This window comes from Macaca fascicularis, chromosome 11 (assembly GCF_037993035.2).
Source record: "Macaca fascicularis isolate 582-1 chromosome 11, T2T-MFA8v1.1".
In the NCBI taxonomy this organism is placed as follows: Eukaryota; Metazoa; Chordata; class Mammalia; order Primates; family Cercopithecidae; genus Macaca; species Macaca fascicularis.
The window spans coordinates 108,410,412-108,435,367 of NC_088385.1; the positions used below are offsets into that span (position 1 = coordinate 108,410,412).

The 24,956-nt window shown below is 41.1% G+C and overlaps 1 non-coding gene and 1 pseudogene across 1 annotated transcript; both read left to right on the top strand.

Annotated features, from left to right (window-relative positions):
* Positions 1–3,223: 3,223 nt before the first annotated feature.
* On the top strand, positions 3,224–3,326 carry LOC123567737 (U6 spliceosomal RNA). The gene has a single exon (XR_006690844.2). It is a non-coding gene; the product is annotated as a U6 spliceosomal RNA (small nuclear RNA).
* A 13,172-nt stretch (positions 3,327–16,498) lies between these two features.
* Positions 16,499–16,789, top strand: LOC102117599 (small ribosomal subunit protein eS27-like; annotated as a pseudogene).
* Positions 16,790–24,956: the final 8,167 nt, after the last annotated feature.

Consider the following 24,956-nt stretch of genomic DNA (forward strand, 5'->3'; position numbering starts at 1 on the left):
CTCCCAGAAGGAAACAAGACTACGTAATAATGATAGGAATGGTCCCGCACTGCCAATGCGGAGCAGCCTTACACCTGAGGCCAGTAACTGGAGGTTTTTGTCTTCGCTGTGGCCTGCAGAACAAGGACCTCGCCCGGTTTTCTTCTCGCTGACCGAGCACTTGAGACTGCATTTCTGGGGTCGGCAGTGTGGACTGGCTGGTCACGATCGTGGGGACCAGGGACTTATTCCCTCGAGGGTCGACTGTTGGAAGTAATGTAGGTTTTGATAGTGAAGTGTGTTGAGAGGAGGAAGGAAGCACACCTAGAGGATGTGGAGAAGGAATTTCCCCTAGAGTAATTTCTAAAGGTTGAGCATGTATGTTTTAAAACTTCCCAAAGATCCATTGAAAAGCAAACCTTCCGGCAGGGCGCGGTGGCTCACGCCGGTAATCCCAGCACTATGGGAGGCCGAGGCGGGCGGATCACGAGGTCAGGAAATCGAGACCATCCTAGCTAACACGGTGAAACCCCGTCTCTTAATACAAAAAATTAGCCAGGCGTGGTGGTGGGCGCCTGTAGTCCCAGCTACTCGGGAGGCTGAGGCAGGAGAATCGCTTGAACCCAGGAGGCAGAGGTTGCAGTGAGTCGAGATCGTGCCACTGCACTCCAGCCTGGGCGACAGAGCGACACTCCGTCTCAAAAAAAAAAAAAAAAAAAAAAAGTAAACCTTCCATCCCTAATACCCTGTATCTCGGTGATTCCCAGTAGTCACTACTGTTAACACTCTCTTAGGTTTTCTTCCAAATCTTAATAATACCTTTGCATATTATGTTTTTATTTATAGTACAGATTTTCATCCATTCAACAGAAGCTTATGGACTGCCTTTTTAGTTTATTTTTAAAGAATTCTTCTGCTTTAAACAAAAATTATATGTATTTATAGTGTACCATGTGATGTTTTCATAGATGTATATGTTGTGAAATGATTATCACAATGAAACTAAATTAACATATCCATCACATCACATAGTTGTGTGTGCGTGTGTGTATATGTTTATTTTGTGCTAAGAATATTTAAGATCGGCCAGGTGTCGTGGCTCAGGCCTGTAATCCCAGCACTTTGGGAGGTCGAGGTGGGCAGATCCCTTGAGACCAGGAGTTGGAGTCCAGCCTGGGCAACATAGTGAGACTCCATCTCTGCAAAAAAATTAAAAAATTAGCCAGGCACAGTGGCACCTGTAGTCCCAGCTACTTGAGACGCTGAGATGGGAGGATCACTTGAGCCTGGGAGGCAGAGGTTGTCATGAGCCGAGATCCTGCCACTATTCTGCTTTCTAATTCTACGAGTTACACTTTTTTTTGACTCTACATATAAGTGGGATCATGAAGTATTTGTGTTTCTGTGCCTGGCTTATTTCCCTTAGCATAAATTCATCCATGTTATCACAAATGACAGGATTTTCTTCTTTTTAAAAGCTGCATAGTATTCATTATGTATATAAATATACGTATATATACCACATTCCTATATTTCACATTTTCTTTGTCCATTAGTTCACTCTTAGGTGAGTCCATACTTTGGCTATTATGAATAATGCTGCAATGAGCATGGTGATGCAGATAGCTCTTTGACATAGTGATTTCATTTTATTTGGATATATACCCAGAATATATGGTATATATGTATATATTGTATATATGGTATATATACATATATGATATGTAGTATATACTATATGGTTTACACTGTAGTTCTATTTTTAATTTTTTGAGGAGCCTCCATACTGCCTCCCATAATGGCTGTACCAATGTACATGCTCACCAACCACGCCTATTTTGGTTTTGACTTGTTTGCAGACCCCTCTAGTTGTCTAGGTTCTGAACTAGGTTTGCCTGTTGTTCTCACCCTTGCCCCCAAAACCACAGGTTCACGGAAATTTTCCTGCAAGGAAAAGTTTGTTTATTTTTATTTTTGTTAATGGTTTGAGAAGGGGAGAAGAGCTCTTTACCTAAACACCCAAACCTTTCTAAGCCTATCCTTTGTAAGCACTGTGTGGTCTAATTATTGGACCTCTGTGCTTATGATTCTATAATACCTCCTCTTAAACAAGATTAGTTTGCTGCTACTTGAAAGATCTTGGCCATTACTACCTCAAACTTACGTCGATGTCAGACTTATATTTGAGTATGATGTATGTAATTCTTGAAAATAGAGATTCCCTTTAAAAGAGAACTAAGGCCAGGCACAGTGGCTCATGCCTGTAATCTCAGCCCTTTAGGAGGCCGAGGTGGGTGGATCACCTGAGGTCAGGGGTTCAAGACCAGCTCGGGCAACATGGTGAAACCCCATCTCTACTAAAAATGCAAAAATTAGCTGGGCGTGGTGGCAGGTGCCTGTAATCCCAGCTACTCGGGAGGCCGAGGCAGGAGAATCTCTTGAACCTGGGAGGTGAAGGTTGCAGTGAGCTGAGATTGCCCCACTGCACTCCAGCCTAGGCGTCAGAGCAAGACTCTGTCTCAGAAAAATAAATAAAATAGAACTGAAAGGAAAAATGTATTTGTATTCAAACTACATATTCTGAACCAGATAAATGAGATATATATCAGGATGCTTTGTAAACTGAAATACTATATACAAATTTACATGTATTGACAGCCTTTCAGAATCTATATTAAGCACCTAATTACAAGTCACTGTGGAAATGACAGTGTGATAAAGACTAAAAAAGACCCATTAGGCATTTTGATTAAAAAAATCTTATTTTTCAAAATTTGACCATATAATGCTTTGCTTTGTTAGTAAAGAACTGACCTAATTCCCTACAGGCATTGAAAACAAAACAAAGGCCAGAGCAATGGCTCATTCCTGTAATCCTAGCACTTTGGATTGAGGCGGAAGGATCGATTGAGGTCAGCAGTTCAAGACCAGCTGGGCAATATAATGAGACCCCCTGTCTACAAAAAGAAAATTTTTTTGTAGTTAGCCTGGCCTGGTGACACACACCTGTGGTCCCAGCTACTTAGGAGGCTGAGGCAGAAGGATCGCTTGAGCCCAGGAGTTCGAGGCTGCTGTGAGCTATGATCAAGCCACTATGATCTAGCTAGGGCAACAGGGCAAGATCTTTTTGCTAATAAATGGATAAAGTGTTGAGACATTGAATAAGGAGATTTAATGAGCCAACACACACAAAATAGAATAGTTATCAACACATAATACTCAAGGTTTTTTAAAAAAGTGTTGAGAGCTTGTTTCAGCAGCACATATACTAAAATTGAAGAATACAAGGAAGATTAGCATGGCCTCTGCACAAGAATGACATGCAAATTGAAGCGTTCCATATTTAAAAAAAATTTTTAAAAAGAATAAAAGTGTTGAGACAAATGTATAATTAACAAAGCCATAAATAGCCAAGAGAAACTTAGCTAATCTTTATTGGTGATTACATCCTACCTCCACCACTGCTTCTCTCAATTTATGACAAGAGCAAAGTTCCTACTTTTATAGGAACGCAAATGCATAAAGGTCATGATAAGGTGTTGAAAAATAAAATAAAACTGTTAGTTCCTGTATATTTTGTGATTCTAACTAACGACAGCCATTACTCTGTAGGAAAGATATATGTCTTTAGGGCAATGTTGCTTTTCAAAATGTAGTCATTCCTATTAATATTGACCTAGCAGCTGGCCGGGCACGGTGACTCACACCTGTAATCCCAGCACTTTGGGAGGCAGAGGTGGGTGGATCACGAGGTCAGGAGATCGAGACCATCCTGGCTAACATGGTGAAACCCCGTCTCTACTAAAAATACAAAAAATTAGCCGGGCGTGGTGACGGGCGCCTGTAGTCCCAGCTACTCAGGAGGCTGAGGCAGGAGAATGGCGTGAACCCGGGAGGCGGAGCTTGCAGTGACCCGAGATCGCGCCACTGCACTCCAGCCTGGGTGACAGAGGGAGACTCAGTCTCAAAAAAAAAAAAAAAAAAAAATTGACCTAGCATTACAGTTTCTTGCTTATTAAAATGAAGTCTTTGAGGAAGTGGAATTATAGCATCATACTAGAATTAAAACTAAATGTTTGGTTTTCATTTATTTATGTATTTATTTATTTGAGACAGGGTCTCACTTTGTCACCTACGCTGGAGTGCAGTAGTGTCATCATGGCTTATGGCAGCCTCAACCTTCGGGGCTCAAGCGATTCTTCCAGCTCAGCCTCGCAAGTAGCTGGGACTACAGGTGTGCAAAGCAAATTAAAAACTTTTTAATTTGTTAGTAGAAATGGGGTCCCATTAGGTTGCCCAGGCTGAGCTTGACTTCTTAGACTCAAGTAATCCTCCTGCCTCAGCCTCCCAAAGTGTTAGGATTACAGGCATGAGCCACTGCACCTGGTCAAAACTAAATGTTTAGATTGTAAGTCTTTGGAATTTTTTTCTTTAGACAACCATGTAGAATTGATCTCACCTCAAATGTCATCCTATTTAAAAATTGCAACCTACCCTTTTAATACAACTTCTCACCAAACAGATTATAATTTACTTGCTTATTATGCTTATTATTTATTGTCTTACATTCACTAGAATGTAAGATCTATGAATGCAAATATTCTTGCCTATTGGTTCACTATTTTGTTCCTATACATGGCCAATAAACAGATATTTAAATTCCAAAATAAGTTTTTGAGGCCAAGGCCATAAATATTAGTTTAATTCTTGAGCATATATTCTGCAATATGATTAAACTTGTTTCCTAGGATAGTCATAACTGAAGCACTTGTCCTAATTTGATACAAGAGGCCAAACCATCATATTCAAGGAAATTGTGATATTTGAAGAGAAGCCACCAGGTGGTGGTGTTGTTTCAGACTAATTCTTACTAGAATCAGGTCAATTGGTCAGTTTACTAAAAGATGAGTGGGCAGTTTCATCCTTTTCAGATCTTATGGTCCAGGAATCACTAAATTTTAAAATGTGAATGTTTTAATGCAGTTCAAGCAAATAAAATAATTCAAAAACTCCTCTGACTAAAGTCACAATAAGATCAAATAAGCTCAGAATTTTAAAGCTAGAAAAATCCTCAATTTCAGCCACCTCAATTACACATAAAGAAGTAAAAACAAGCTAGACAGGACAGCAAATTTGATCATTTAACCTAGCCTGGAATAACTAGATTATGATGTCTTTTGTAAATGAGCCATGATCTATACATTTCATAAATTTCTCTTCAAATACATGACTATGCCTCAAGTATTTGCTGTAGTTTGGGGAAAGGATTCCCTATTTAATAAATGGTGCTGGGAAAATTGGCTAGCCATAAGTAGAAAGCTGAAACTGGATCCTTTCCTTACTCCTTATACGAAAATTAATTCAAGATGGATTAGAGACTTAAATGTTAGACCTAATACCATAAAAACCCTAGAGGAAAACCTAGGTAGTACCATTCAGGACATAGGCATGGGCAAAGACTTCATGTCTAAAACACCAAAAGCAACGGCAGCAAAAGCCAAAATTGACAAATGGGATCTCATTAAACTAAAGAGCTTCTGCACAGCAAAAGAAACTACCATCAGAGTAAACAGGCAACCTACAGAATGGGAGAAAATTTTTGCAATCTACTCATCTGACAAAGGGCTAATATCCAGAACCTACAAAGAACTCAAACAAATTTACAAGAAAAAAACAAACAGCCCCATCAAAAAGTGGGCAAAGGATATGAACAGACATTTCTCAAAAGAAGACATTCATACAGCCAACAGACACATGAAAAAATGCTCATCATCACTGGCCATCAGAGAAATGCAAATCAAAACCACAATGAGATACCATCTCACACCAGTTAGAATGGCAATCATTAAAAAGTCAGGAAACAACAGGTGCTGGAGAGGATGTGGAGAAATAGGAACACTTTTACACTGTTGGTGGGATTGTAAACTAGTTCAACCATTATGGAAAACAGTATGGCGATTCCTCAAGGATCTAGAACTAGATGTACCATATGACCCAGCCATCCCATTACTGGGTATATACCCAAAGGATGATAAATCATGCTGCTCTAAAGACACATGCACACGTATGTTTATTGTGGCACTATTCACAATAGCAAAGACTTGGAATCAACCCAAATGTCCCTCAGTGACAGACTGGATTAAGAAAATGTGGCACATATACACCATGGAATACTATGCAGCCATAAAAAAGGATGAGTTTGTGTCCTTTGTAGGGACATGGATGCAGCTGGAAACCATCATTCTTAGCAAACTATCACAAGAACAGAAAACCAAATACCGCATGTTCCCACTCATAGGTGGGAACTGAACAATGAGATCACTTGGACTCAGGAAGGGGAACATCACACACCGGGGCCTATCACGGGGAGGGGGGAGGAGGGAGGGGGGAGGAGGGAGGGGGGAGGGATTGCATTGGGAGTTATACCTGATGTAAATGACGAGTTGATGGGTGCTGACGAGTTGATGGGTGCAGCACACCAACATGGCACAAGTATACATATGTAACAAACCTGCACGTTATGCACATGTACCCTAGAACTTAAAGTATAATAAAAAAAAAAAAAGAAAAAAGTGAAAAACAAAATATTTTGTTACAACAGGACTATATGGACAATAGAGTTAATTACAATCTATTTTTAAATATTATACAAAGTTGTTGTGGTTTAAACAATATACTACTGGCCAAAAAATAAAGACTACTGGAATAGGAAAAAAAAAAAAAAAAAGAACTTAGCATTTATGTGTGTTCCATTGCCTATTGGAAGTTACATTCTGTTGTTCAGATTTTATTCTACAAAGAAGAAACCCATAAAATATAATAAGTGTAAATATATAAGTATAATAAATATAGGCTTCATAAGGGCTTATAACTATGTATATTTATAATTGTATTTTAAATTTAGGAGCAATTTGAGATCATAACTAGGTGTGTGAGTTTCACAAATCAGGATATTTATAGTGTTTCAAACATGTTTCCTTTTAAGGACATGTATTTTGCCAACAAAGCACAATTTCTCTTTAGACTAAAGGTTGTTATTTTTTCAATTAAGATACAATTCACATACCATAACTCACCATTTTTTAATGTACAATTCAGTGGTTTTTAGTAGATTCACAAGGTTTGTAACTGTCACCACTATCTAATACCAGAACATTTTCAGCAGGCTGAATAGAAAGTCTGTACCCATTAAGTAATAATTCTCTAGTCCCTGCCCCAAATTCCTGCCTTTGGTAACCTCTCATCTACTTTCTTTCTCTATGAATTTGCCTAATCTAGGTAGTTCATATAAGTAGGATCATACAGTATTTGTTCTTTTGTGTTTGGTTTATTTGGCATTATGTTTTCAAGGTTCATCCATATTGTAGCATGTATCAATATGTCATTCCTTTTTATGGCTGAATAATATTCTGTTATATGAATATACCACAATTTGTTTATCCATTCATAAGTTAATGGACATTGGGTTGTTTTCACTTTTTGGCTATTTGAATAAAGGTGCTATTAACATCTCTGCACAAGTTTTCGTGGGCACATATGTTTTCAGTTCTCTTGGGTATATACCTAGGAGTGGAATTGGTGGGTCATATGTGTGTTTAACTTTTTGAAGAACTACCAAACTATTTCCCGTGGTGGCTATGCCATTTTACATTCACACCAGCAATGCATCTGGGTTCTGTTTTTTCCACATTCTCACCATCACTTATTTTCCACTTTTTAAATTATAGCCATCCTACTAGGTGGTTTGCATCATGGTTTTGATTTGAATTTTGCTGATAAAAACTAATGATGTTGAAAATCTTTTCACATGTTTATTGGACATATGTATATCTTCTTTGGAGAAATGTCTATTCACATGTTTTGACCATCTTTCAATTGGGTTATTTATCTTTTTATTGTTGAGTTATGAAAGTTCTTTATATATTCTGTGTACTAGATCCTTATCAGATTTACGATTTACAAATATTTTCTCCCATTCTGTGAGTTTTTTCACTTTGTTGAGCATGCCCTTTGACACACAAACTTTTTAAATTTTTTGTTTGTTTGTTTGTTTGTTTGAGACAGAGTCTTGCTCTGTTGCCCAGGCTGGAATGCAGTGGCGCAATCTCGACTCACTGCAAGCTCCGCCTCCCAGGTTCACGCCATTCTCCTGCCTCAGCCTCCCGAGTAGCTAGGACTACAGGTGCCCGCCACCACGCCTGGCTAATTTTTTTGTATTTTTAGTAGAGACGGGGTTTCACCATGTTAACCAGAATGGTCTCGATCTCCTGACCTCGTGATCCACCCGCCTCGGCCTTCCAAAGTGCTAGGAGTACAAGCTTGAGCTATCGCACTTGGCCGAAAGTTTTTAATTTTGTTGAAGTCCAGTGCTCTGGTTTGAATGTGTCCTCCAAAGCTCATGTGTTGGAAACATGATCCCCAATGCAACACTATTGAGAAGTGGGACTTTTATGAGGTGATTAGATCATAAGAGGCTTTATCTTCATGAATGAATTCATGTTGTTATCAAAGGAGTGGGTTTGTTATCACTAGAGTAAGTTTGTTATGAAAGCGAGTTCTGCCCTTTCTCTCAAGAGTGCTCTCTTGCCCTCCCACCTTCTGCCATGGGATGACAGAGCAAGAAGGCCCTCACAGGATGCAGGCACCTTGATGTTGAACTTCCCAGCCTCCAAAATTGTGAGAAGTAACTTTTTCTTCTTTATCAGTTACTCAGTCTGTGATATTATGTTATAACAATATGAAATGGTTTAAGACATACAAGTTATCATTTTTTTCTCAGCTGGGTGTGGTGGCCCACACCTGCCTTCCTAGCACTTTGAAAGGCCGAGATGGGTGGACCACCTGAGGTCAGGAGTTCAAGACCAGGCTGGCCAACATGGCAAAACCCTGTTTCTACTAAAGATACAAAAATTAGCCACGTGTGGTGGTGCACACCTGTAATCCCAGTTACCCAGGAGGAGGCTGAGGCAGGAGAATGGAGGTTGCAGTGAGCCCAGGAGGTGGAGGTTGCAGTGAGCCAAGATCGCGCCACTGCACTCCCGCCTGGGCAACAGGGCAAGACTCTCGCTCTCAAAAAAAAAAAAAAAAAAAAAAAAAAAGTTACCTATTTTTTTTCTTTTGTAGCTTGTGCTTTTGGTATCATATCTGAGAAACCATTGCCTCACCCAAGCTCACAAAGATTTACTTATATTTTCTTCTAGGAGTTTTTTAGTTTTAGCTCTTACATTTTGATCTTTTTCTATTTTGGGTTGATTTTTGCAAATCATGTGAAATATGGATCCAAATTCATTCGCTTGACCAGGCTCGAGTGGCTCATGCCTATAATCCCTGTACTTTGGGAGGCCAAGGCAGGCAGATCACTTGAGGCCAGGAGTTTGAAACCAGCTTGGCCAACATGGTGAAACCTCTCTCTACTAAAAATACAAAAATTAGCCAGGTGTGGTGTTGCATGCTTGTAATCCCACCTACTTGGGAGGCTGAGGCAGGAGAATCACTTGAACTTGGGAGGTGGAGGTTGCAGTGAGCCGAGATTGCACCACTGCACTTCTGCCTGAGTGACAGAGCAAGACTCTGTCTCAGAAAAAAAAAAAAGCCCTGGCATGTGAATATTCAGTTGTCCCGGCACCTTTTGTTGAAAAAAGTAGAGTACACTTCCTCCATTAAATGGTCTTCACAACTTGTCAAAAATCAATTGATCATAGATAATATAAATGTCTTTTCTTTTATTTTTCTTTTTTTTTGAGACAGTCTCACTCTGTCACCCAGGCTGGAGTGTAGTGGCACAATCTCCACTCACTGCAACTTCCACCTCCTGGGCTCAATTGAGTCTCCTGCCTCAGCCTCCCAAGTAGCCGGAACTACATGCGTGTGCCACCATGCCCGGCTAATTTTTTTTGTTGTTGTTGTTGAGATGGAGTCTTACTCTGTTGCCCAGGCTGGAATGCAGTGGTGCAAACTCGGCTCACCACAACCTCCACCTCCCAGGTTCAAGTGATTCTCCTGCCTCCGCCTCCCGAGTAGCTGGGATTACAGGCACCCACCACCATGCCCGGCTAATTTTTTGTTTGTTTAGTAGAGATAGGGTTTCACCATGTTGGCCAACCTGGTCTTGAACTCCTGACCTCAGGTGATCCGCCCACTTTGGACTCCCAAAGTGCTGGGATTACAGGTGTGAACCACTGCACCCAGCATCTTTTTTTTATTTTCTTTCTTTTATTCTTTTCTTTTCTTTTTTTTTTTTTTTTTGAGTCTTGCTCTGTCACGTAGGCTGGAGTGCAGTGGCATAATCTCAGCTCACTACAACCTCTGCCTCCTGGGCTCAAGTGATCTTCCCACCTAGGCTTCTGAGTAGCTGGAACTACAGGTGTGCACCAACACACCCAGATAATTTTTGTATTTTTAGTAGAGACAGGGTTTCAACATGTTGCCAAGGCTGGTCTCAAACTCCTGTACTCAAGTGATCTGCCTGCCTTGGCCTCCCAAAGTACTGCTGGCATTGCAGAAGTGAGCCACCACACTTGACCCATCTTTTTTCTTTTTTTAATAATTTTAACTAATTTTACAAAAAAGTCAGTATTCATTTCAAGTTACTACATTACAAATTTATTTCTGAATTCTCTCTCTCTTTTTTTTTTTTCCTGAGACAGAGTCTCTCTCTGTTGCCCAAGCTGCAGTACAGGCACACAATCTCGGCTCACTGCAACCTTCACCTCCTGGGTTCAAGCGATTCTCGTGCCTCAGCCTCCCCAGAAGCCGGCATTACAGGTGCACACCACCATGCCTGGCTAATTTTTGTATTTTTAGTAGAAACGGGTTTTCACCTTGTTGGCCAGCCTGATCTCAAACTCCTGGCCTCAAGTGATCCACCCACCTCGGCCTCCCAAAGTGCTGAGATTACAGGTATGAGCCACTGTGCCCAACCTCTGAATGATCAATTCTAGTCCATTGATGTATATGTTTATCTTTGTGCCAGTACCACACACACTGAGTTGATTTTTTTTTTTTTAATTTCGAGACAGAGCATCACTCTGTTGCCCAGACTGGAATATGGTGATGCAATCATAGCTCACTGTAGTCTCAAACTCCTGGACTCAAGCAATCCCCCTGCCTCAGTCTCCTGAATAGCAAGGACTATGAGTGTGCGACACCATCCCTGGCTAATTTTTTAATTTTTTGCAGGGATGGAGCCTCACTATGTTGCCCAGGCTGGTCTTAAACTCCTGGCCTTGAGTGATCCTCCCACCTTAGCCTCCCACAGCAGCTGTTGATTGTTGTAGCTTTGTAGTAGATTTTAAAATTAGGAAATGTGAGTCCTCCAACTTTGTTCTTTTCCTACTTTGTCTTTGCTATTCTGGGTCGGTCCCTTAAATTTCCATGTGAATTTTAGAATCAGTTTATTCATTTCTGCAAAAAAAAAAAAAAAAAAAAAGGCAGTTGGAATTTTTATAGGGATTACATTGAATCTGTAGGTTAATTTGGGAAGTGTCTTAGTTTGTTCCTGCTGCTATAACAAAATACCTTAGACTGAGTAATTTATAAACAATAGAAATTTATTTATCACAGTTCTAGAGCTGGAAAGTTCAAGATCAACACACTAGCAGATTTGGGCTTGGTAAGGATTGCTGTCTGCTTCCAAGATGGTGCCTCTTGGTGCATTCTCATATGGTTGAAGGACAAAAGGCATTGAGCACTCCTTTCGACCTTTTTTTTTTGAGATGGAGTCTCACTCCGTCAGCAGACTGGAGTGCAATGGTGAGATCTCAGCTCACTGCACCCTCCGCCTCCCAGGTTCAAGGGATTCTCCTGCCTCAGCCCCACAAGTAGCTGGGACTACAGGCACGTGCCACTACACCTGGCTAATTTTTGTACTTTTAGTAGAGACAGGGTTTCACCATGTTGGCCAGGATGGTCTCGACCTCCTGACCTCGTGATCCACCCGCCTCGGCCTCCCAAAGTGCTGGAATTACAGGCCTGAGCCACCACGCCCGACCACCTTCAACCTTTTTAAAAAGAGTACTAATCCATTCATGAGGTCAGAGCCCTCATGAGTTAATCCTTTCACTAGAAGTCCTACCTCTTACTGCTATCACATAAATAGAGTAGTTTCCCCTTATCTGTGGTGAACTTTTCAAGGTTTCACTTACCCATGGTCCACCTCGGTCCAAAATATTCAATTGAAAATTCCAGAAATAATTCATAAGTTTTAAATTGCTTTCTATTCTGAGTAGCATGTTAATATCTCACACCATCCTGCTCTGTGCTGTCCTGAATGTTAATTTTATTTCTTTGTTCAGCATATCCCTGCTATATATGCTACCCACCTGCTAGTCACTTAGTAGCCATCTCAGTTATCAAATCAACTGTCACAGTATTACAGTGCTTGTGTTCAAGTAACTCTTGTTTTACTTAATAATCACCCCAGGCTGGGTGCGGTGGCTCATGCCTATAATCCCAACACTTCAGGTGGATCACCTGAGGTCAGGAGTTCGCAAACAGCCTGACCAAGGTGGTGAAACCCCGTCTCTACTAAAAATACAAAATTGGCAGGACACAGCAGCTCACGTCTGTAATCCCAGCACTTTGGAAGGCTGAGGCGGGTGGATCATGAGGTCAGGAGTTCAAGACCAGCCTGGTCAACCCGATGAAACCCCATCTCTACTAAAAATACAAAAATTAGCTGGGCATGGTGGTGCGTGCCTATAATCCCAGTTTACTCTGGAGGCTGAGTCAGGAGAATCACTTGAACCCCGGAGGCAGAGGTTACAGTGAGCCGAGATCATGCCCTGCACTCCAGCCTGGGCAGCAGAGCAACACTCTATCTTGCAAAATAAATAAATAAATAAGCCATGTGTGGTGGCACATGCCTGTAATACCAGGTACTAGGGAGGCAGAGGCAGGAGAATTACCTCAACCCAGGAGGCAGAGGTTGCAGTGAGCTAAGATTGCACCATTGTACTCCAGCCTGTACAACAAGAGCGAAACTCCGTCTCAAAAAAAAAAAAAAAAAAAAAAAAGAAAAGAAAAAGAAAGAAAAGAAAAGAAAATCACCCCAAAATGCAAGGGTAGTGATCCTGGCAATTCTGATATGCCAAAAAGAAGCCTTTGCTTTTTCCAACCCTCTCTTCCATACCACTCGTTTTCCAACTTCCATGCTTTATACTCTGATGCAATACTAGTAATCAGCAGTGAGGAGATCTAGTCCTGGGCGCTCCAGAGCATTGTCATCATATAAGGTTTGATACTATCTGCAGTTTCAGGCATCCACTGGGAGTCTTGAAACATATCCCCCATAGATAAGGTTGAGAGGAGGGTACCGGGTTGAATTCCAACATATGAATTTTGGAGGGATACCTATATTCAAACCATAGCAGGAAGTGGTGTCCTCTTAACAACGTTTATGGGCCAGGCACAGCAGCTTATGCTGGTAATCCTAGCATTTTGGTAGGCCAAAGCAGGTGGATCGCTCGAACCCAGGAGTTTGAGACCAGCCTGGGAAACATGGTAAAACCCCATATCTTTTTAAAAAAAAAAATTAGGCTGGGTGTGATGGCTCACACCTATAATCCCAGCATTTTGGGAGGCCAAGGCAGACGGATCATGAAGTCAGGAGTTCAAGACCAGCCTGGCCAACATAGTGAAACCCCATCTCTATTAAAAATACAAAAATTAGCTGGGCGTGGTGGCACACACCTGTAGTCCCAGATACTTGAGAGGCTGAGGTGGGATAACTGCTTGAACTTGGGAGATGGTGGTTGTAGTGAACCGAGATCATGCCATGGCACTCCAGCCTGGGTGACAGAGTGAGACTCCCTCTCAAAAAAAAAACAAAAAAATTACAAAAATTAGCTGGGCATGGTGGCACACACCTGTAATCCTAGCTACTCAGAAGGCTGAGGTGAGAGGATCGCCTGAGTTCAGAAAGTCAAGGTTGCAGTGAGCTGTGATCGCACCACTGCACTCCAGCATGGGAAATAGAGAGAGACTGTGTCTGAAAAAAAAAAAATTAATTAATTAATTAAAAACCATAAAAAAGCAATATTGTATAGGCCAGGAGTGGTTGTTCACACCTGTAATCCCAACACTTTGGGAGGCCAAGGTAGGTGGATCACCTGAGGTCAGGATTTAGAGTTCAGCCTGGCCAAATGGTGAAACCACGTGTCTACTAAAAATACTAAAATTAGCCCGGCATGGTGGTGTGCGTCTGTAGTCTCAGCTACTCTGGAGGCTGAGGCAAGAGAATTGCTTGAACCAAGGAGGCAGAGGTTGCAGTGAGCTGAGATTGTGCCATCGCACTCCAGCCTGGATGACAGAGTGAGACACCATCTCCAAAAAAAACCAAAAAACAGAAAAAACCCCACAATATCATGTCTTCCAATCCATGACTATGTGATGTATTTTCATTAATTAAAATATCTTTTGCGTAGCACAGTGGCTCACACCTGTAATCCCAGCACTTTGGGAGGCTGAGGCACGTGGATCACCTGAGGGCAGGAGTTTGAGACCAGCCTGGCCAACATTGTGAAACCCCATCTCTACTAAAAATACAAAAATTAGCCAGGCATGGTGGTGTGCACCTATAATGCCAGCTACTCGGGAGGCTGAGGCGGGAGAATGGCATGAACCCAGGAGGCAGAGCTTACAGTGAGCCGAGATGGCACCACTGCACTCCATCCTGGGTGACAGAGTGAGACTCTGCCTCAAAAAAATATATACACATATATATATATTTTGTCAATGTTTTGGAGTTTTCAGTAACAGGTATTATAGTTCTTTGGTTAAACTTATTTATTTTGTTGAGACAAATGGTTCTTAACCTGACATTCTGTTAATTCACAGTAGACTTCTGGGAGCCTGCACACCTACTAAAATTATTTTCAGAATTTTATCTCTGTGTGGCATGCATTTTTTTTTTTTTTTTTTTTTGAGATGGACTCTTGCTCTGTCACCTGGGCTAGAGTGCAATGGCACGATCTTGGCTCACTGCAACCTCCGCCTCCTGGGTTCAAGCAATTCTCTTGCCTCAGTTGCCCGAGTACCTGGGATTACAGGCGTGCGCTACCACGCACGGCTAATTTTTGTATTTTTAGTAGAGATGGGGTTTCACCATGTTCTTCAGGCTGGTCTCAAACTCCTGACCTCGTGATCCACCTGCCTCGGCCTCCCAAAGTGCTGGAATTACAGGCATGAGCCACCGCATCTGGCCCATGCATTCTTTTCTCAGAAAGACAGTCTGGAACCTCTATCAGAATCTCAAAGGATCTGTCTGTGACCTAAATTTTTTGTTTTGTTTTGTTTTGTTTTGTTTTGTTTTTGAGACAGAGTCTCACTCTGTTGCCCACGCTGGAGTGCAATGGCACGATTTCGGCTCCCCGCAACCTCTGCCTCCCAGATTCAAGTGATTTTCCTGCCTCAGCGTCCTGAATAGCTGGGATTGCAGGCATGCACCACCACACCTGGCTAATTTTTGGTTTTTTTACTAGAGACAGGATTTCACCATGTTGGCCAGGCTGATCTTGAACCCCTGTGCCTGGCCTGTGACTTAAATTTTTATTTTTGTTTTTATTTATTTATTATATATAATAAACAGAAATGTATTGGCTCAGGATTCAGGAGGCTGGGAAGTCCAAGACTGAAGGGCTGACATCTGGCAAGGGCCTTATTCTGTGTTATCCCATGGTGGAAGGGCAAAGAGAGGGCAAGAGAGAGCCAAAAGGTGGCCAGACTCATCCTTTGATAAAGAAACTTTGATGCCTGGGAGCAGTGGCTCACATCTGTAATCTCAGCATTTTGTGAGGCTAAAGAGGGTGGATCACTTGACCCCAAGAGTTTGAGACCAGCATGGGCAACATGATGAAACCTTATCTGTATAAAACATTTAAAACTCGTCCAGGCACGGTGGCTCATACCTGTAATCCCAGCACTTCGGAGGCTGAGGTGGGTGGATCATGAGGTCAGAAGTTCGAGACCAGCCTGGCCAATATGGTGAAACCCTGTCTCTACTAAAAATACAGAAATTAGCTGGGCATGGTGGCGTGTGCCTGTAATCCCAGCTACTTGGCAGGCTGAGGCAGGAGAATCACTTGAACCCAAGAGGCAGAGGTTGCAGTGAGCCAAGATTGCCCCACTGTACTCTAGCCTGGGCAACAGAGCGAGACTCTATCTCAAAAAAAAAATTGCCTAACGCAGTGGCTCATGCCTGTAATCTCAGCACTTTGGGAGGCCAAGGCTAGCGGATCACCTGAGATCAGGAGTTTGAGACCAGCCTGACCAACATAGAGAAACTCTGTCTCTACTAAAAATACAAAATTAGCTTGGTATGGTGGCACATGCCTGTAAGCCCAGCTACTTGGGAGGGTGAGGCAGGAGAATTGCTTGAACCTGCGAGATGGAGGTTGTGGTGAGCCAAGATTGTGCCATTGCACTCCAGCCTTGGCAACAAGAGTGAAACTCCGTCTCAAACAAACAAACGAAAAAAAAGTAAAAAAATCCTTTCTGGCAGTGATGACCTACCCACAAGAACATGCCTCTTGCAAAGGATCTCCTTCACTCCTCTTCAGAAGAGGAGAAGAGGAAACACAAGAGGAAACGCCTGATGCAGAGCCCCAATTCCTACTTCATGGATGTGAAATGCCCAGGATGCTATAAAATCACCATAGTCTTTAGCATGCACAAACAGTCGTTTTGTGTTTTGGCTGCTCTACTGTCCTCTGCTAGCCTACAAGAGGAAAAGCAAGGCTTACAGAAGGATGTTTCTTTAGGAGGAAGCAGCACTAAAAGCACGCTGAATCAAGATGAGTGGGAAACCATCTCAATAAACAGGTTTTGGATCTAAAAAAAAAAAAAATAGCTGGGCATGTTGGCACACATTTATAGTCCCAGCTATTTGGGAGGCTAAGGTGGAAAAAATCACTTGAGCCTGGGAGGTGGCTCATGCCTGTAATTCCAGCACTTTGAGAGGCTGAGGCAGGCGGGTCACTTGAGTCCAGGAATTCAAGACCAGCCTAGGCAACATGGTGAAACCCAGTCTCTATTATTAAAAAAAAAGTTCAAAAAATTAAAAATTAAATTATTTGTTACATAATTTTTAGAGGAATTTATTAACTACCCAGCTATGCATTAACTATAATAACTATTTATATAGTTGGTCAAATTTTGTAGGCTATAGGACAGCTGTTGTTTCTGAAGTTGAAGTTAGTTAATATATTTTAAAAAGTGAACACTTGCATGATAAAATATACTACAATAGGACTTGGAAAAAATGGAGTGAAAAAAAAAACTTGGTTACTGGCATTTTTGCTGTTAATGTTGCACTGGCAGGAAAAAGAAATTAGGTGACTTTTTTGATGTAGGGTCCAAAGGAAAGGTTCCTTTTGGCCCTCTGAAGAGTACTGAAAAATCAATCCACAAAAAGGCAGATTAATTGAAGAAAATACATACAACAACTGGGGACAGTTGGTGCACATCTGTAATCCCAGCAACTCAGAAGGCTCAGGCAGGAGTATTGTTTGAGGCCAGGAGTTGGAGACCAGCCTGGGAAACATAGAAAGACCCAGTCTCTAAAGAATAAAAATAAAAATGAAAAACAAAAACAGAAAAGACATATGGATTTATTTAACATGTATACACAGGAGCCTTTAGAATGAAGATCCAAAAATACAGGGAAAATTGTCCTTTAATGTTTAGGTTTACAAACTAGAACAGTGGTGTAGAAATGTGATTGGACAAAAGGGTTATGACCTAATGCTAGTAGCCTGAGTAGGACACCCAGAAATGCCTGTGTGTCTATATTCTTTTTGGCCTCTCTGGGTATTTTTTTTTTTTTTTTTCTGGTTATGGGGCAGGACCCTCTCTGAAATGGACAGTCTTAGGATCAATAATCAAACAAGACAGGTCAGATAATTTTTTTATGGCCAATTTTTACACAGAAGGGTAGAAGGAAAATAAAAGTAATATTTTTAGGTTTTATGGTTGGCTTTGGGGAAAAGGGGTTCTGGTTTCTATGATCTGCCTTGGGAAGAGGGATTCTGGTTTCTATGGCTAGGTTTTGGGGAGAATGGGACTGTAAGAACATCAGGAGAAAGAGGAAAAGTTTTGCTTCTGAGGCCTTCATCTTGGGGGTATTGTGTTTTTTTAAGAGACAGGGTTTCACTCTCTCACCCAGGCTGGAGTGCAGTGGCATGATCTCGGCTCACTGCAGCCTCAGCCTCCCAGGTTCAAGTGATCCTCCCACCTCAGCCTCCCAAGTAGCTGAAACTACTACACCACCACACCCAGCTAATTTCTAAACTTTTTTTTTTGTAGAGACGGTGTCTCACTATGTTGCCAGCCTGGTCTCAAACTCCTGGCCTCATATGATCCTCCTGCCTCAACCTTCAAGTAGCTAGGATTACAGGCACATGCCACCATGCCTGGATATTTTGTTTTTGTTTTTGTAGAGACAGAGTCTTGCTGTGTTACCCAGGCTGATCTCGAACTCCTGGCCTCAAGCAGTCACCCGCCTCAGCCTCCTAAAGTGCTGGATTACAAGCATAAGCCACTATAATCAGCCGGATATTGTTTTCTGAGTCCCAAAAGTGAGCATAATGATTGTTATAATTGAACATAACTGTGTTAGTTGTAGCTGAGAAAGCAAAGGCTTTGGAATTTTATTTAAAAGCAAACAAAGCCATGCGTGGTGGTGCATGCCTATAGTCCCAGCACTTTGGGAGGATGAGGCAGGAAGATTACTTGATCTGGGGAGATTGAGGCTGCACTGGTGAGTGATCATGCCACTGCACTCCAGCCGGACCAACAGAGTGAGACCCTGTCTCTAAATAAATAAATAAATAAATAAATAAATAAATAAAAGCAAACAAAATATATCTAACCAATCAACAACTTGAAACTGCCCAATCAATCCTATTGACTTACCAGTGATTAAAATGAACTGTTGGCTTTTTTTTTTTTTTTTAAAGAGACAGGGTCTCCTGTCACCCATGCTGGGATGTATGGCACGATCATAGCTCACTGCAGCTTTGAACTCCAGGTCTCAAGCAATCCTCCTGCCTCAGCCTCCCAAAGAAAATGGATTATTTTGAACAAAAACATCTGATGAACCCTTTTTCCAGACCTGATTTTCTGTCAAGCTTCTGTTCTGAATCTCCAACTACTTACTAGAGAGTTCTTTATGGGATATTCACTCAAGCTTCATATGTCTAAAACCAAACATATCTTTTTGCTAACTAAAAAGTAAAACAAACAACTCTAAAAATCTGATTTACTCTCCCAACTTTCTTATTTCTCTGCTCAGTGAGCCAAATTCTACCTCTCCTTGCCATGTATGAGTTAATGCAGAGGGCCTTTCTCTGGCCTCACAGTGACCAAATCTTATTCATTCATCCTTTATCTCCTACTCTTGGACAGCAGCCTATTTCTCCTCACCCTCAAATACCTTTGAACACCACCACTTTGCATCTAAAGTCTGTCCTCTACTAGGTACTGAATAAAAGTTCACAGAATATATCATGTTAGTTTCTTTATTAGAAACCTTTAAAACTTGTTGCCCAAGGATGTTCGTAATTGTTGGTTACTATCTTAGTCAGTTTTCTGCTGCTATAATGGAATACCACAGGCTGGGTGATTTATAAAGAAAACAAATTAATTTCTCACAGTTCTAGAGACTGGAAAGTCCAAGAGCATGGCATTGCTATCTGGTGAGGCCTTTATGCTGTATCATAACATGGCAGAAGGTTAAGCAAGCTTGTGAGAACAAGAGGAGAAATAGAACTGAACTCATCCTTTTATCAGGAGCCCACTTCTGAGATAATAGCATTAATCCATTTATGATGGCAGAGCTCTCGTGACTGAATTACCTCTTAAAGAAAGCACCTCTTTTTTGTTTTGTTTTGTTTTGAGGCAAGGTCTTGCTATGTTGCCAAGGATGGTCTCAAACTCCTGGCCTCAAGTGATCCTCCTGCCTCAGCATTCCAAAGTGCTGGGATTACAGGCGTGAGCCTCTGTGCCCAGTCAATAGCACCTCTTAATACTGTTATAATGGAAATTATATATATATTTTTTGAGGTGGAGTCTCGCTCTGTTGCCCAGGCTGGAGTACAATGGTGTGATCTCAGCTCACTGCAACCTCCTCCTCCCAGGTTCAAGCAATTCTCCTGCCTCAGTCTCCCGAGTAGCTGGGATTACAGGCACCCACCACCACGCCCAGCTAATTTTTGTATTTTTAGTAGAGACGGGATTTCACCATATTGGCCAGGCTGGTCTCGAACTCCTGACCTCATGATCCGCCCGCCTCAGCCTCCCAAAGTTTTGGGATTACAGGTGTGAACCACTGCGCCCAACTGGCAATTACATTTCAACATGAGTTTTGGCAGGAACACTTAAATCATAGTAGTTACTTACTTGTTTAGAAGGCTAACTTTTTAAGGGCAGCGTCTTTCTTCTTCTTCTCTGTATCCCTAGTGCTACCATACTGGAGTTCAATAAATGTTTGTTGAATTCATGAAGGATGAGGCTTGACTTTCTTAGCATTCAAATACTCCCATAATCAGATCCAACTGATTACCTCCCTCCAGTTCAGTCAAACATTGTGGAATTGCGGGGAAACTCACTGTGTCCAGGACTCTGTAGATTTTGCTTCTAAAGTGAGGTTTGCCATTATCATCGGGAAAGCCATCCAGCCACTCTGTGGTTCAGATTCCTCTGCAAAATGAAGGATTGGTCAAGAGTGAAACCTCTTAGACTAAATGCATACAAAGCACCAAGGCTGGGCGCGGTGGCTCACGCCTGTAATCCCAGCACTTTGGGAGGCTGAGGCGGGTAGATCATGAGGTCAGGAGATCGAGACCAGCCTGGCTCATATGGTGAAACCCCGTCTCTACTAAAAATACAAAAATTAGCTGGGTGTGGTGGCGGGCGTGCCTGTAGTCCCAGCTACTCGGGAGGCTGAGGCAGGAGAACGGCGTGAATCTGGAGGCGGAACTTGCAGTGAGCCGAGATCGCGCCACTGCACTCCAGCCTGGGCAACAGAGCAAGACTGTCTCTTAAAAAACAACAACAATAACAACAACAACAACAAAGCACCAAAGACCTTGAACATGCAGAATCAGACTGTGATTCTGCACCTCTACAAGCTCCCAGGTGATGCTAATGCAGCTAGATCCACAGACTATCCTTGCTATGGTCTGAATATTTGTACCTTTCAAAGATCATGTTGAAATTTAATCCCCAATGTGGCAGTATTGAGAAGTGGGGCCTTCAAGAGGTGACTGGGCCATGAGGGCTCTGCTTTCATGGTGGATTAATCCATTTCTGGATTCACAGATTAATGAATTAATGGATTGTTGTGAGAGCAGGACTGGTGGCTTTCTAAGCATACTCAGTCTCCTTACCATGAGACATCCTGCACAGCCTTGGGAGCCTGCAGAGAGCCATCACCAGCAAGAAGGCCCTCACCAGATATGGTCCCTTGACCTTGGACTTCTCAGCCTCCATAACTATAAGGAATAAATTCCTTTTCTTATAAATTACCCGGTTTCGGGTATTCTGTTTTAAGCAACAGAAAGACTAAGACAACCGTTTAATTACGAAGTTCTATGTTCTCTGGCTTATTTATTGTCTTTTTCATGACTGACGCTATAAAGTTCTGTATATTGCTTCTCTTCCCTGAGATGCTTTCTCTATTCATTTCCCTCCATATAAGTCCAACTCATCTTTTCAAGCTCTTTCTCCTGGGCAAAGCCTTCCCTGACTACTCTAGTTCCCCAGTTCCTCCCATCTTTCTTTTTTCTATTATAGTATCCATTGTTGGCACTTGGAATGTTACACTAATCACCTACAACTATTAATTGTTGCTTATCATTATGTATACAAGTAACCAGTTATATAGTTACATACATTTTTTCTTTCCTGGGAGGCTTACCACAATGCCTCAGGTATAGTAAGTTGCAAGTTTTGTTGAATAAATGAATGAATGAATGAATGAATGAATAACTTACTACAGTATTGGTGCTCCAGAGAGATATCAAATGTTTCAGTATTTTATAAAATTGTTTTCCAGAACATGGAGGAAACTGCCAATTTGGAATTTCCCCAGCTATTCAAATGAGGCAGTCCAAGCTAAGCAATAATTTGATCCATTCAAAAGTTAATGACATTAAAAATATCTTAAATATTGATATTAAATTTCAAATTTCTCTTGAGCTTCTGAAACACTGGCATTTGCTACTGCTGTTTTTGTCTCACTTTTCAAAGCCAAATATACACAATATATTATGCATGAGAAATTAGCGTCATATTGCATAAAAGATTTGTCCATAGAGTATGATTTGTTATTATATCATGATTTCAACAGCCTAGTCAAACAATCTACTTTATACTAAATATCATGCTGCATATCAAATAATGAAGTAGACTTTCTGCCTGTTGAAAGACAAAGAATCTTTATTATTGATATAGAGAAGTTGTTTTAAATCTTAAAGTTAAAATAAGGAAGTTCTTTGAATATTGCTTAACTCACTACTGTGGGAAAAAATGTAGAAGCATTTCAGAACCTACCACTCTATTTTGCATTTCTATTGAACAGTTGCTTTTTTAACCAACTTGCAATATTTGTTTTATAAAATATACTTTAACTCAAATATCAATTTGTCATTTTTGACAAGAGTAAATAACTATATTACATATTACCAAATTTTTGATCAGATAAATATTTTGGATGTAAGTCATTATAATTGAAATTTACTGTAAAATCTCTTGGTAAACTTGTAAAGTACTAGCTCCACAAATGTAAAGCTTTATAATCATTACTATGCAAAACATATAATATTTCTGCAAATGCTGGAAAATATAAGCTAAATGAGTACACCTAGTAAAAGTAATGTATCACTTGAATAGGAGCTATAAAGTATAATGGATCTTATTCTTAACATATTTTAGCCATTTAAGTTTGTTTTCTTTACATGCTAAAGAATTTCTGTTCTTAGTTTAGTTTATATACTTCTGATGGAAACTTCTCGTCACAAAGTAAAGTGCAAATTCTCAGAAGACAGACGTTAATATTCACTTTTAACCAGCTTTTCATTTATTTAATTCTCTAGCGTCTGATAAAATAGTTATGAGAGGAGGTCATCTTTAGTTCTGGTTTTGCAAAGCTCTCTGTCACCTCTAATCTCAGTTCTTCAGAATAGAGCAACACAGAATACGGAATTCATAGAGACCAGAAGAGCTGACTCCGACCTGGCATTTTTATAGAATGCTTAGAGCCAGAAGAACCTTGGAGATCTCTTTGTTTTACAATTGGGGATGCTGTGGCCTTGAGGTCACCCTGCTCATTAACTTGAACTCTTCTCTTCTTCAGTCCATAGTTCTTTCCATCTTGTGAAGTGAGACATGGGAAAACTAAGAATATTAAGAGCATCAGAAAACACAGGTAGGTGAAGGAGGTAACAAAATCTCTTCCAGACGGCTGGGAAGCTCTACCATTTGCAGCTTGCATCTCCACACCTGGCTCAGTTCTCAATGGCTGCCATCCTTGGGAGGCTTAAACTTCAACCAGTGACTGGCACTTACTAGACTGTTGATTAGACAAATGGAATATCTCTAATTGGGGTTTATTATCTGTATCTGTCACAAGATAACCACATTTTTCAAAAAGGAAAACAAATGTTTACTTTATCCCACAGATTCTTATTGTGTGTGCACTGAATGTTCATTACATGTACTTCCTTCTAACCTTTATCAAGTGCTTACTGTGGGCCAGTCAGTATGCTGTTTGCTTCAACTGCATTGCATAGTCCCTGCTTGTCTGCAGGGGATACGTTCCAAGACTCCAGTAGGTGCCTGGAACTGCAGATAGTATCCTGAACCCTATATATACTGTTTTATCCTATATATACAAACCTATGATAAAGTTCAACGTATAAATTAGGCACAGAAATAGATTAACAACAATAACTAATAATAAAATAAAATATAGCAATTATAACAATACACTGTAATAAAAGTTATGTGAATGTAATCTCTCTGTCTCAAAATGTCTTACTGTACTGTATTCACCTATTTTCCTCAACCAGGGTTGACCATGGGTAACTGACGTCAAGGAAAGCAAAACCACAGATGAGTGGCAACTATTGTACTTCATTAAATCTTTATAGCTGAGTGCGGTGGCTCACACCTATAATCCCAGCACTTTGGGAGGCCGAGGCGGGCGGATCGCCTGAATTCAGGAGTTTGAGACCAGCCTGGCCAACATGGTAAAACCTCGTCTCTACTAAGAATACAAAAAATTAGCCTGGCGTGGTAGTGGTGCCTGTAGTCTCAGCTACTCAGGAGGCTGAGGCAGGAGAATCGCTTGAACCAGGGAGGCAGTGGTTACAGTGGGCTGAGATTGCGCCATTGCACTCCAGCCTGGGAGAGTAAGACTCTCATCTCCAAAATAAATAAATAAATAAATAAATAAATAAATAAATCTTTATAAACAACACTATTAAGTAAATACTATTATTCTTCCATATTTTAAAGGAATGAAATTGAAGCTTAGGTAAGTTAAGCAATTTACCCAAGGTGCATAGCTAGTAAGCAGCAGAGCTAGAATTGGAGTCCTAGCTGTCTGACATCAGAACCAGACCTCCTCAGCACTATTTCTGTGCTCTGCCTCTGGGGAAAAAAAACTGGCCTACCCAAAATAAGAAATTTCCTTATAAAAAAACACACACACACATACACACATACACATATGAAAACTGAAAATATTTACAAATTATTCTCTAAATGGTGTGTTCTTCTTTTCCTATTATTTGGGAAGAGTAAGTACATAGTCAATACTATGAGAAACTTCAGACTAATTCACCAGTCTTCTTTTTTTTTTTCTTTGAGGCAGGGTCTTACTCTGTCACCCAGGCTGGAATGAAGTAGTGTGATCCTGGCTCACTGCAGCCTCAACCTCCAGGCTCAAGCAATCCCCCCACTTGGGACTGCAGGCATGT